Here is a 14,338-nt window from a genome sequence, read left to right as displayed (position 1 = left end):
TGCTGTCTGTGATGGCAAAGAAGGGTGGTCGCAGGGAAAAGGAAACAAGCCACATGAGGCCATGGGTGAAAGTGGCGCCCCATGCACCAGCTCTGGACCACATCGCTACCGAGCATTGATCAGGGATCCTGGTCCAGGTCCTGCCAACCACAGGCCACTCAGAAGCTTTCCGTCATTCTGCCACATGGATGGCGGGGCAGGGCTCCCAACCAAGAAGGAGTGACCAGAACCACACCGCCTCCTCCGGGTCTCAGAAGCTCCACCCACATGGGGCATTGAGCCCCCAGCTCTACCTCAGATCTCACCTCCTGTCTCCCCTTCTGCCATCTAGTTTTCCTGAGTCCCATTATGTTAGCAGTGTCTCTGTACCGTGATTTCACCAAAGCCTATCGGAGGGCATCATCCTTGGTACTTCCCCACTAGCACAGGGCAAAAACTTGTGGTTCTGGGGCTTCCAGAGAGGACTTAGAAGATTCCACATTTGCTCAGACTGGCAGATAGCCCTCTCCGGGACTTGTAGTCGAGCTCCAGCCTTACACAATCTACTTAGAAGATTTCCAGAGGTTCACGCAGTCCTACAATGCAAATGTGTATAGTGGTGGTTCCTAGAGCTCAAAAATGAACTTAGAAAAAATTGCGGAGTCTCTGGAAAAGGGTGAAGAACTCTGCTGCCAGTGCAGAGAGAAAGGAACAGTTCCATTGCCTGAAAGGGACCCCTACATCGAAGTTCTTGGGATGGAGGAACACATGGCAGAAACCAGAAACCAAATGAATATGCCTTAGACCAGTGGAAATTCCTCCAGAACAATACTGGCCAAAGCCGAAATCCAACCTCAGGAATTCCCTCTGCCTTCCAATGCTATCATGATTCACTAGTCAAAATGCAGACTGGGAAAACCACCTGCTCATTCAGCCGGGGATATCCCTGCTCAGGTGGCAATGCACGTTGGCAAAGTGCCATGTCTGGGAGAGTGCCAGGGGTAGCAAGAGGAATAACAAGAAGGGTAAGAAGTCTCTTGGCATATCCCAGTCAACAAGTGTTGACACACAAGCATACACACACACACAATCACTAATGGATGAAGAAATGAGGGCAGAAGGTTTGTCTTTGTGCACACTGGTGCCGGTAGGTAGTGGAGACAACATTCCAGGGTGGACTCATATGTAGGAAGTATTTTGTGACATGGAGTGGTCTAGGCAGGTGGGGGGACTGTCCCTCTGCATGTGTTCAAGGAACATTACACTCAGTGTGCATTTGTGTCTACTGGGCTTTGGGGTGTAGGTCTCCACTGCAAGATTTCTGGAGAGGATTGTGTCTATTCCTGGGTCTGAGGACTTGCCAGGTGCGGTGTTTGGAAAGTCAGCTGATGCTGGGCATGGGATGTTTCTGTTTCTGTAATAGGGGACCCATGTTCAGTGACTTAGAAGAATTGAATGTGGAATGTGTTTGCGTGATACGGGGGGTCGGTAGGGGGTTTTGTTTTCACGTTTTCTACTGGTATTGAGTGTGTCAGTGTAAGTTCAATCTTTGGCGTTCAGTGGTGTGTTCTTAAGGAGCAATGGGCTGGGCCATCTACACCGCTTTTGGCGTGTTTGTTACACATTTTGTGGTTCACCTGAGGGTATATGGAATGAGTATGTGCATCTGGGACTGCAGGCATATGTGCACATTGCTTGTCCTTGGTCAGATTAGGGATTTCGCATTTGGAGACAAGTTTGTTTTATATGCATTCAGAAAGGAGGGAGTATGTGTTTGTGTTCTATATGAAGACGGTATTTGAATTCATAGACTTTTGTGGTTAGAAAGAGTGTAGGTAAATGGTGTATCCAAAAAATTAATAATGGAGGTTTTTATGGAGATGTAAATGAGTCAGGAATATTTTTTCCTGTGTTCTAAGCTACATAGTATTAATATCTTATAAAGTTGTCCCAATTGCCACTAACAAAAAAAGCTACCTGCCACCTTTCATTAAATGAGTAGCAAAGATGATTACTGAGGGCTCCCCTCTGACATACACACCCACCATCCCTCCTGGCGCTCGAGCTGTCAGGGGCATCCCAAGGGACCAGGAACATACTGTGCTGGCCATGATGACCCAGGGAGAGCATCTTTGGCCCTCCAGAACCACGAAACTTTTCCAAATATATTCATGGACGTAGGAACTGCTCTTGTCCTCCTGAAAAGGCTGAAGAGGGTGAACTTGCAGCCAGGAGCTTGCTCAGAATTATCTGCATCAGCTTAGAGCCCAGCACTCCTGAGAGCACCCTAAGACGTAAGCACTCTGACCAGGAGTGGGTGGCTCCTCAGAAGGCTGGAATGAGGGAGCTGTCATGAACCTGGAGCTCCGCTGTTCACTGTCCCATCTCAGGAAGACCATTCGGAGGGACTGGCCTGGAACATGTTTGTGTTCCTCATCGCCCACTTTCTACCTCTGGGTTATTGTGCTTTCTTCACTTTCCACATGACATGATTAGAGTATTAACATACACATCCACACATGAACGTATTTTCGTCATGAAAAGAATGAGACAAATGGTGTCTGAGCATTCCAAAGATCTCAGCAGGATCTCAGGACAAAAGGCAAACAAATGTCTTAATACCAAGGGACACCATATTCACAAACGTCACACTTTATACCCCCTCACATGGTCAAGACCCCATGTAGGGGAATCAGAATCTCCAAGCTCAAGCTCCTTCATTCTACCCTCCTACACCCAACTGAGAAACTGCTTCATTCCTCAACAGCTCCCTAGTTTGACTCACAGCACAACTCTGCTCTCAGCCGGAGGCTCCCTCAGATGTCAGGATATTCAGGGCACTTGATGGTCACATGTACTAGAACCACAGACGCCCCAAGGAGGGAGGGCATCATCATCCCAGGGATGATGTGGACACAGGTTCTCTTACACCCACGCATTCCACTCTAGAGGGGCCACGTACTCATCAGGCCTTCAGAGTGACCCTCTTCAAAGTGCCATCCTACAGTCATGATTATGTAGGGCTGTGTCAACTCCTCAGAAGGGAACTCGTTCTTTAGTGAAGGCATTTTTCTAAGGAAGCCTGAAAAATATTTTTTCATTGTAATAATAATATAATGAAAACATAGAAGTAATTATACTTCAATGCACTCTTTCTTTTCACTCCTCAGCTTTCATGGTACCTAATTCTCAGCCAGGGAAATAGAGATTCAGAGATGTGGGCAGACCTTAGTCTACTAAGACACCATCTTATGAGCTTAGCTTTTCATAGGGAACTTCCAAACGATGCATATCCTATGTGCACCCTTGTATCACTTCAATCAACTTCCAGCCTCTCAAAGCGTTCTATGTATAAAACAGAACACAGAAGACTTGATGGACAAGGTGGGTTGGAGGCTGGATGGTTTACACTGGCAGAACTCTTATCACTTGACTTCTATGTAGAGAGGGGGATGAAGACTGAATGCGGGAGAGGTTCAGGTAGCTGGATTCCTTGACCCCAAATCATATACAGCCCTTCTTAATCTGTGTCCAGTTCCCCACAGATCTGAGACCAGTGAGGTGAGCTCAGGTGAAGTGATCTCTGCCCTGGAGGCCTGGAGGCGCTGTGGGCAGGGCTGCCCTGACTCCCTCCATATGAACCCCAGTGTTTACTGTTCCCCTGCCTAAGAGAATATTATCCTTCCAGAACTTAAATCCATGAGTCCAGACATTTAATATTTTTAAAAAATATAAAAGTTGGAGAAATTTGTGTTAGGTTTTGGGAAAACCATAAGAGTTCTTCTTTGGGAATTATCTTGAGAAATTTCTGCAGCAAGAATAGTTGGGATTTAGTTTTGCCAGATTCCCTCTAGTGTGAACTTCAGAATTTACAAAGGAGATAGAAAAGGAGATTTTTCACTCACACATTTCACAATATTTATTAAGGGTATAAATGAGGCAACTGAAATCTGAAAATCCAGTTTTACTGTGCTTTTTAATGTTCTTATAAGAGAACAGACATTTCAATCAAATGTATACGGAAATAATGAACAACTAATACTTGTCCACACTTGACACAAGACATTTAGAAATAGAAAAAACACAGATTAACATCTGATTTTTCAAAATTAAAAATGCTCTTTCGGGTAACTCCGGAATAACGATAAAGAAAAACTGTGAAATGTAGTAACTCAAGCAACTTGCTGGATGTCATGCACATTTGACTCAAAGGTATTTGAACTTATTAAATCTTCTCCAGATGTGTGCAGTCACACCAGTGTCTCGGCTGTCCATCCTCACTGCCCAATCCTGGGCCCGCGAAGTCCTTCTGCCGTCCCGCGAACAGAGATGACAAATGGAAGGTACCTTCCGCGGTTGTCACGGTGCAAACAATTCGCACAGGCGAGTTCGGCGTTCACACTCGTTCCACCGAAAAAGAAACTAACATTTAACAGGTGGAGCTGCAGACGTCCCTGCCCCGCACACCGCCTGCATCTCCGCACAGAGGTCCCCGCACAAGGGCCGCCCCTCCGAGCCCGCGGGACCCACAGGCACGCACACACAAAGCGTTTTTTATTTAAGCCGTTCTCCAATTGTTGAGAAGCAAATAGCTCCGCATTCCATATTGCTGGCACCAACGCTAAGCTTTAACTTTAGAGTACCTGAATCACTAACTTGAAGCAGGGTGGGGGAGCCCGATCCCACAGAACACCCTACACATCCACCGGGAAGCAAAAGGGCGGACCCAAGCTCCGTGGGCGGAAGTACTAGTAGACCGGAAACGCCCTGGGGGCGGGGCGGAGGAGCGCGCACGCCTTGCAGAAATCCCTCCTTCCAGGCCCCGGCCCACCCGAGTCGCCGTTTCCGGCCCACCCGGAAGCAGATTTCCCGGATGGAAGGGCGTCTTCGCTGGAGTGAGTTTCAGCGTTTCCAGTTACAGCTCGCACGTTGATGCCCCCAGCGTTGCGTCCTTCCCACCTGGAGTCCGGGGCGTCGCGAACCTTACAGCCCCCACCTCCGCCAGCCGCGCCCGCGGGGAGCCCCACCCGGTCGCGAGACGCTGTGCTGCTGTTCTGGATCCGCGCCTGTTTCCGGTAGGCTGGCTCCCAGGCCGTCTCCGCCCCAGCTTTTCTGCCTCTCTTCTTTTTACCGTCTCCCTTCCGAACCCCGCGCGTGTCAAGTCCCCACTCGAGAGGTGGGTTCTCGCCCTTCGCGGCACCAGGACGCTTCGCCCTCCTGACACCGAATCCTAAAGAGCCCATCCTGAGTTCTCCTCCCCCTCCTCGCGTCGTTCCGGGGCCGGCCCGGCTGCTCCTCGGGCCCCTCCACAGTCACCTCCTCAGGGAGGCCCCGTGCTGGGACGCTCACCTGCCCCTGTCCTCTGACACCCCTTGTTCTGTCCCATCCCCTCCCACTGGCTGTGCCACCACAAAGTGTGCTTTCCCTGGGCAGGCGCATCTTCACTCTGTTCCTGTGAATGTGGAAGTGGGGCAGGGGACTAAGGGGAAAGAGAGAGGCCAGGGGAGGACCAGGGAAACAAGAGCCAAGGAGAGAGACGAGAAAAAGCGGGGGTAAAATTAAGGATAGGGAAGTGGGTCCGAAGGGCTTAGACCAAATAAGAGTAAGAGAGCGTGACCCGGGCTAGAAGCAGTGTTACAAAAGAAGATAACGATAAAAGATGAGCAGAGAGATGGAAAAGTACAGAATGGGGGCGGGGGCGTCGAGCAACAGTAGCGACGGCGGGGGGGGGTGGGGAGCTAAAGAACGGAAGATCCCAAATTCAGTAGAGTTTTGCTTTTAATTTTCCACTTCTGTTCCCTTTTAAATGTACTGTGTCAGATTGAGATGATGAGGTCTCAGTGGTTTTACAGTCTGTTATATTGAAAATATTCTTTGGTGCTTAGTAAATAATTATACAGTATTCCAATGTGGTCTTGGTAAGGATATTGGTAATTTTTTATATTAACAAACTTTAGTTTACTAGTTAGTCTAATATTCCACATCTTCTTTCTCCCCTTAGGTGATCTTTTACCCTAGTGGGCTGTGAACTAGTTCCCAGTTAAGTATGTTTATGTTCCCTTTGCCCCGTCTCTGGAAATGATCAAGGATGAGCTGAAAAGTTGGGGAACTTTGTTGAAAGAGAGCTCATCTGTTCATAATTGAATAAATCACTCAGCTGTTTCCGTTGCTGACCTTCTTTCATGTTTTCCAGTGCTACTAATTAGGTCTTCTTAATTTCATTTTTTTTAATAGTTTAATAGGATGTTCTGGGAAAGAGGAATTAGATATTCAAGATTGTGAGTAAAACCATGACAGAGAAGCAGCTCTTGAGTATGAGATATATGATCTGGGGTGGGGGGTGAAGGGCAAACCCTGCCACACTATCCCATCCAGGCCACGTCATTCCTGTGAGGACAATGCTGTTCCTCTCTCCTGGCTTCTCCTACTGACCTTTTCACCTGCCTCAATACACATGCAGGGAGTCACAAGATAGCTTGACAGGAAAGGGTCCAGACTTTTTAAACCAAGCATAGAACAAAAGTATCTCTCCACAGAGGAGGGAGGCAGAAGCTCTTTGTGTGAAGGGAGCCTGGAGAGGGAGCAAGAGTGCTGTTTGGGGCTTAGGGATCCAGGAATGGGAGAGAGACTGAGAGGCTCAGGAGCAGGAGAAATGGAAGTGTCTGCTCTGACCCTGTGTTCAGCAGATACTAGCAGAGACTAGGGTCTGTGTCTTCAAGGGAAGGTCAGTCCAGTGCATATATCCACTGCTGCCACAATGTGTGGGCTTCACTAGGATAGGAGAGTGTTCTGAATAGGCAGAAAAACCCATCTGTTGATCTTCATGTAGGAGTTTAATGCTCCTGAATCCCCACTGTTTCAGTGAACAGCAGAGGACAGTTTGCCACATAGTGAATTCCTTCTTGTGCGTGGTTGCAGAACAGTGAAGTGTTATGTTGACTGGAAGCCCTAAAAGTCTCTCCACACTCAGGCGAGACTTCTCAAGACTGATCTTGCCAGAGGAAGAAACTTTTCATGTGTCCTTTTTAATTTCTTGATTTGACTTTCAAAACTATTTAACTCATTTCTGTCAAACAGTGGTTCCTTGTTTCATTCTTTAATCTTTCTTTTAACTTTTACTAATTATCTTCTTTGTAAAATTTGAAATGTCAGTTTACTCTTGCTTCCTCTTACTTTCTCTTAGTTTGTAAAGTTGAACAATTGGTTCATTCATTTTCAAGCTCTCTCTAATAAGTATACTTAAAGTTTATACATTTTTTCTTCTTTTAAAAAAGATTGATTGATTTGAGAGAGCACACGCCCACTCCGGTTGCAGAGTGGGGGGCATAGGGACAGGGAGAGAGAATCTCAAGTAGACTCCACTCTGACTGCAGAGCTTCATGTGGGGCTTGAACTCATGACCCGGAGATCATGACCTGAGCCGAAATCAAGAGTCAGATGTTTAACCAACTGAGCGATCCCGGCAGGTGCCCCTTCCACAGTTTGGCTATTGTGGGTATTGCTGCTATAAATATTGGGGTGCATATCCCCTTCGAATCTATATTTTTGTATCCTTTGGGTAATATGTAGTACTGCAATTGCTGGATGGTTGGGTAGTTCTGTTTTTAACTTTTTGAGGAACCTCCATGCTGTTTTCCACTGTAGCAGTACCAGTTGGCATTCCCACCAACAGTGCAAGAGGCTTCCCCTTTTGCCACATCCTCGACAATGCCTGTTGTTTCTTGTTAATTTTAGCCATTCTGACAGATATGAGGTGGTATCTCATTGTGGTTTTGATTTGCATTTCCCTGATGATGAGTGATGTTGAGCATCTTTTCATGTGTCTGTTTTCCATCTGGATGTCGTCTTTGGAAAAGTGTCTATTCACGTTGTCTTCCCATTTCTTAACTCAGTTGTTTGTTTTTTGGTTGTTAAGTTTGATAAGGTCTTTGTAGATTTTGGATACTAACCCTTTATCTGATATGTTCTTTCCAAATATCTTCTCCCAGTCATAGGCCACCTTTTAGTTTTGTTGATTGTTTTTCACTCTGCAGAAGCTTTTTATCCTGATGAAATCCCAATAGTTCATTTTCACCTTTGTTTCGCTTGCCTTTGGAGACGTGTCTAGCAAGAAGTTGCTGTGGCCAAGGTTGAGGAGGTTTCTGCCTGTGTTGTTCTCTAGGATTTTGATGGATTCCTGTCTCACCGTTAGGTCTTTCATCCATTTTGAGTTTATCTTTGTGTATGGTGTAAGAAAATGGTCCAGTTTCATTCTTCTACGTGTGGCTGTCCAATTTTTTCAACACTGTTTGTTAAAGAGACTGTCTTTTTTCCATTGGATATTCTTTCCAGCTTTGTCGAAGATTAATTGACCATAGGGTTGAGGATCTACCTCTGGGTTCTCTATTCTGTTCCACTGATGTATGTGTCTGTTTTTGTGCAGTACCATACTGTCTTGATGATTACAGCTTTGTAATAGAGCTTGAAGTCAGGCATTGTGATGCCACGAGCTCTGGTTTTCTTTTTCAACATTCCTCTAGCTATTCAGAGTCTTTTCTGGTTCCATACAAATTTTAGGATTATTTGTTCCAGGTCTGTGAGAAATGTTGATGGTATTTTGATAGGGATGGCACTGAATGTGTAGATTGCTCTGGGTAGCGTAGGCATTTTAGCAATGTTTGTTCTTTTAATCCATGAGCCTGGAATGTTTTTCCATTTCTTTGTGTCTTCCTCAATTTCTTTCATAGGTGTTCTGTAGTTTTTAGAGTACGGATCCTTTGCCCCTTTGGTTAGGTTTATTCCTAGGTATCTTATGGTTTTTGGTGCTCTTGTAAATGGAACTGATTCCTTCATTTCTCTTTCTTCTGTCTCGTTGGTGCATAGAAATGCAACTGATTCCTGTGCATTGATTTTATAGCCTGCCATGTTGCTGAATTCCTGTGTGAGTTCTAGCATTTTTGGGGTGGAGTCTTTTGGGTTTTCTACATAAAGTATCATGTCATCTGCGAAGAGTGAGAGTTTGACTTCTTCTTTGGCAATTTGAAAGCCTTTTGTTTCATTTTGTTGTCTGATTGCTGAGGCTAGGACTTCTAATACAAGGTTGAATAACAGTGGGGAGAGTAGTGTTCTTGACCTTGGGGGAAAAGCTCCCAGTTTTTCTCCCATTGAGAATGATATTCACTGTGGGCTTTTCATGTATGGCTTTTATGATACTGAGGAGGTATGTTCCCTCTATCCCTACACCGTGGAGAGTTCTAATCAAGAAAGGATGCTATACTTTGTCAAATGCCTTTTCTGCATCTATTGAGAGGATCATATGGCTCTTATCCTTTTTTTTATTATTATTAATGTAGATCACATTGATTGATTTGGGATGTTGAACCACCCTTGCAGCACAGGAATAATTCCCACTTGGTCGTGGTGAATAATCCTTTTAACGTACTGTTGGATCCTACTGGTTAATATCTTGGTGAGATTTTTGGCATACATGTTCATCAGAGATATTGGTCTGTAATTCTCCTTTTTGGTGGGGTCTTTGTCTGGTTTTGGGATCAAGGTTTTGCTGGCCTTATAGAACGAGTTTGGAAGTTTTCCTTCCATTTCTATATTTTGAAACAGCTTCAGAAGAATAGGTATTAGTACTTCTTTAAATGTTTGTTAGAATTCCCCCGGAAGACCTCCGGCCTGACTCTTTTTGGGAGATTTTTGCTTACTGCTTCAATTTCCTTGCTGCTTATGGGTCTGTTCAGTTTTTCTGTTTCTTCCTGCTTCAGTTCTTGGTAGTTTATATGTTTCTAGGAATGCATCCATTTCTCCCAGATTGCCTAATTTGTTGGCATATAGTTGCTCATAATATGTTCTTGTAATTGTTTGCATTTCTTTGGTGTTGGTCGTGATCTCTCCTCTTCCATGATTTTATTAATTTGGGTCCTTTCTCTTTTATTTTGATAAGTCTAGCTATGGGTTTGTTGATCTTATTAATTCTTTCAGAGAACCAGCTCCTAGTTTCGTTGATCTGTTCTGTTCTTTTGATTTCTATTTCACTGATTTCTGGTGTAATCTTTATTAATTCTCATCTACAGTATGGCTTAGGCTTTATTTGCTGTTTTTTCTCCAGTTCCTTTAGGTGTAAGGTTAGCTTGTGTATTTGAGACTTTTTTTCTTTCTTGTGAAAGGTTTGTATTGCTATTTACTTCCCTTTGAACAGTTATGTTTTCATTGTTTCCATGAATATTTTAAATTCTTCTTTAATTTCCTGGTTGACCCATTCATTCTTTGGTAGGATGTTCTTTAACCTCCAGGTAATATTCCAATTTTCCTCTTGTGATTGAGTTCAACTTTCAAAGCACTGTAGTCTGAAAATATGCAGGGAATAATCCTGATCCTTTGGTACCAGTTGAGACCTGATTTGTGACCCGGTATGTGATCTATTCTGGAGAATGTTCCATGTGCACTCAAGAAGAATGTGTATTTTGTTGCTTTAGGGTGGAATGCTCTGTATATCTGTGAAGTCCATCTGGTCCAGTGTGTCATTCAAAGCACTTGGTTCCTTGTTGATCTTCTGCTTAGATGATCTGTCCATTGCTGTAAGTGGGGTGTTAAAGTCCCTTACAATTATTGTATTATTATCAGTGTGTTTCTTTAATTTTATTATTAGTTGGTTTATATAACTGGCTGCTCTGAACTTAGGAGCATAAATATTTATAATCATTAGATGTTTTTGTTGGATAGACCCTTTAAGTATGATATATTGTCCCTCTTCATCCCTTACTACAGTCTTTGGTTTAAAATCTAATCTGTCTGATACAAGGACTGCTACCCCAGCTTTCTTTTGATGTCTATTAGCATGATAAAGTGTTCTCCACCCCTTCACTTTCAATCTGCAGGTGTCATTGGGTCTAAAATGAGTCTCTTGGAGGCAGCATATTGATGAGTCTTTCTTTTTTAAACCATTCTGATATCCTGTGTCTTTTGATTGACACATTTAGTCCACTTACATTCAGCGTGGTTATTGAGAAATATGAATTTCAAGCCATTGTGTAACCTGTCGAGTTGGTGTTTCTGTTGATGTTCTGTGGTCCTTTCTAGTCTTCGTTGCTTTTGGTCTTTTTTTCCTGCACTCAGAGAGTCCCCCTTAAAATTTCTTGCAGGGCTGAGTTAGTGGTCACAGACTTCTTCAATTTTTGTCTGTCTAGAAATCTTTTTATCTCTCCTATTCTGAATGACAACCTTGCTAGATAAAGAATTCTTTGGGAAACAAACTGAGGGCTTCAGAGGGGAGGGGGGTGGGGGAATGGGATAGGCTAGTGATGGGTGGTAAGGAGGGCACGTATTGCATGGTGCACTGGGTGTTATACGCAAGTAATGAGCCATGAAACTTTACATCAAAAACTAGGGATGTACTATATGGTGACTAACATAATAAATATTATTTTAAAAAAAAGAATTCTTCACTGCATATTTTTCCCATTCAGTGTGTTGAATATATCCTTCCACCCCTTTCTGGCCTGCCAGTTCTCTGGATAGAGCTATGAACTTGATCTGTCTTCCTTTGTAGGTTAAGGACCTTTTGCCTCTTGCTGATTTCAGGCTTCTTTCCTTGCCTGTGTATTCTGTAAATTTAACTATGATATTCTTTGGCAGTGGCTGGCCTTTGAATTTAATGGGAGTTCTCTATGCTTCTTGGATTTTGATGTCTGTGTCCTTCCCCAGATAGGAAAGTTTTCAGCTATAATTGGTTCAAATAAGCCTTCTGCCCCTTTCTCTCTTTCTTTGTCTTCTGGGACTCCTCTAATACAAATGTTACTACGTTTTAATAAGTCACTGAGTTCCCTAAGTCTGCCTTCATGGTCCATTGCCTTTCTTTTCCTCTTCTTTTCAGCTGCCTTATTTTCCATAATTCTATCTTCTATATCACTGACTGCTCCTCTGGTTCATCCAGCCTCGTTTTTATGGCTGCATTCGTGTTTGCATCTCTGTCAGAGCATTTTTAATTTCGGCCTGACTAGATTTTAGTTCTTTTGCCTCTGCAGTAAGGGATTCTCTGTTGTCTTCTGTGCTTCCTTCAAGCCCAGCTAGTATCCTTACAATCATTGTTTTAAATTCTAGTTCAGACATCTTACTTATACCTATGTTGATTAAATCCCTGGCTGTGAGTTTCACCTCGTGTTCTTCCTTTTGGGGTCATTGTCATTTTATCCAGGAAAAAAAAATGAAGAAAGAGAAAAAAGAAGAAAAAAGAAAAACACAAAGCAAAAAAGAAAAAGAAAAAACAGGAAAACAAAAATAAAAAGCAAGGAAAAAAAAACTAGATCCTGGGTGTGTTTTGTTCTGCTTGTTTTAAAAGAATCTAGAATCCAAAATAAAAAACTGAAAAGTATGAAAATATATATATAAAGTATATAAATATATAAATAGGAATTAATAAAAAATAAAAGGACTTGGAAAATATAAGAAAATGAAAAAATAAAGAATAGACGTAAAAAAGGAATATCGATTTTATTTCCGTTAGAGCTGAAGCTTTGCAGCACTCTGTGATCAGTAAACTTGGTGGGACCTAGTTGTTTGTGCTGGTCTTCTGGGGGAGGGGCCTGTGTGCTGATTCTCAGGCTGTCTTGTTTCAGTGGAAATGCCTCTTCAGGATGCAGGTGGGCAGGTCCCTGTGTACCAGGCTATGTGTCCTTGTTTTGCTCCCTGAAGGCTTTCAGCACCGATGGGCGGGATGAAGATGGCTGCGGCCTGCTCTTCAGCCTGGGAGCTAAACTTCAGGCCCCTTCATCTTCAGTGAACCTTCACAGAAGAGCTGTCAGTTGCCCTTTTTGTGACCCTGGTTTCCATCTGAACCCTGCATTCACCCTACCCATGTCCAAGCCATTTTATCTCAGGCACGTGGCCGAGTTTCAAAAGCCCAAATTTCAAGAACTCCCATGGTGGACCCGTGCTGTTCCTGGGGGGAATGTTAAAAATATGCCAGGTTGGATTTTGAAAGGTTTTTCTATTATAGTATTAATTTGAAGGCTACGTTTGTTTTGGTTTATACTTCCTTCATATTTAAAGCTTGTACTCTGTGCCTTTGCTTTCCAGTTTGTGTACTGCTAGAAGGTAAGAGGCAAGAAAGCCAGACTGTTTTGGTTATGTTAACTTGTAAACTTTTATCTCCCTAGCACCTGGAATAGCCTGGCCCATCACTGGTGTTGGGATTGGAGGGAGCTCACTTAATAACATCATTTTTCCAGATGGCAGTTCTGAGAGGAAAGGAAAGACAGGAGAATGGGTGTACATATCAGTCATTTTCATTGGCAGATTTGTTGGAGAACATGGTTTTGGTATGGAGAAAACAAATGTACCCCAGAATAGCCTGGAAAGGGCTGGGAGATCTTAATGGTTAGCAATGCTCTGAAAATATTAAGATGATACTGAGGATGCAGAAGGGCTTCTTCCTAGTGACTCTTTAAGGGATTTGGAGGGAGGGGCTAAGCTGTGTGATCACCCATCTTGAAGTCACCAGAAACATGTCACTGTGTCTGCTTGGGTGGGACGTTGATCAATACAGTGCTGTGTGAATAAATAGCTTGGAACCATTAAATAGGTTTTATTCTAAATAATTGTACAGCTGTGTTATTAAATACACATTTAATTTCCCTTTCATGAGACAGTTTCTATTGACTCCACACTAGAGCCTGTTATGAAATGTTTGCTTTGACTGCCTTCTCGTAGTGTGTCCTTTTTTTGGTTCTTGGCACAGTCTTTGTGCCACTAAATTATTGCTGATTCATCTGTGTGTTATACTTACAAATCTTCTCTAAATTCATCTCTTGTGATAGTTGAAGAAGAGTTCACTTGGTTATAAGATGAAGAGTCACAGTTGGTTCCCCTGAAGATTTTGTGGGCATTCTTCATGATCACATTTTGTTCACTGAATATCATCTCATATCTCACTTGAGCTTTTATAATGATCCTCAGATCATTCATGTTTGAATTACAGACTCTTTGGGGGCACTTTTATTTTGTATTGCTTTATATATGTTTTTCCAAACTTCGTTTCCACAAACTCACAAATTCTTTTTTGTATGTTTTAATATTTCTTTTTTTTAAGATTTTATTTATTTACTTGACAGAGAGAAAGATAGCCAGCGAGAGAGGGGGAACATAGCAGGGGGAGCAGGAGAGGAAGAAGCAGGCTTCCCAGCGCGAGGAGCACGATGTGGGGCTCGATCCCAGGACTCCGGGATCACGCCCTGAGCCGAAGGCAGACGCTTAATGACTGAGCCACCCAGGCACCCCTGTTTTAATATTTCTTTATTGAATTCATGAAATTATTTTTTGTCCTCTCATTTTCTTTGTAATCTTTACTAGTAACATGGATTTTATAGGTTATGGG

This window comes from Ursus americanus, chromosome 27 (genome assembly GCF_024610735.1).
Source record: "Ursus americanus isolate L20-20 chromosome 27, mUrsAme1.1.p, whole genome shotgun sequence".
Taxonomy (NCBI): Eukaryota; Metazoa; Chordata; class Mammalia; order Carnivora; family Ursidae; genus Ursus; species Ursus americanus.
Note: the sequence above shows the minus strand (reverse complement) of the source record.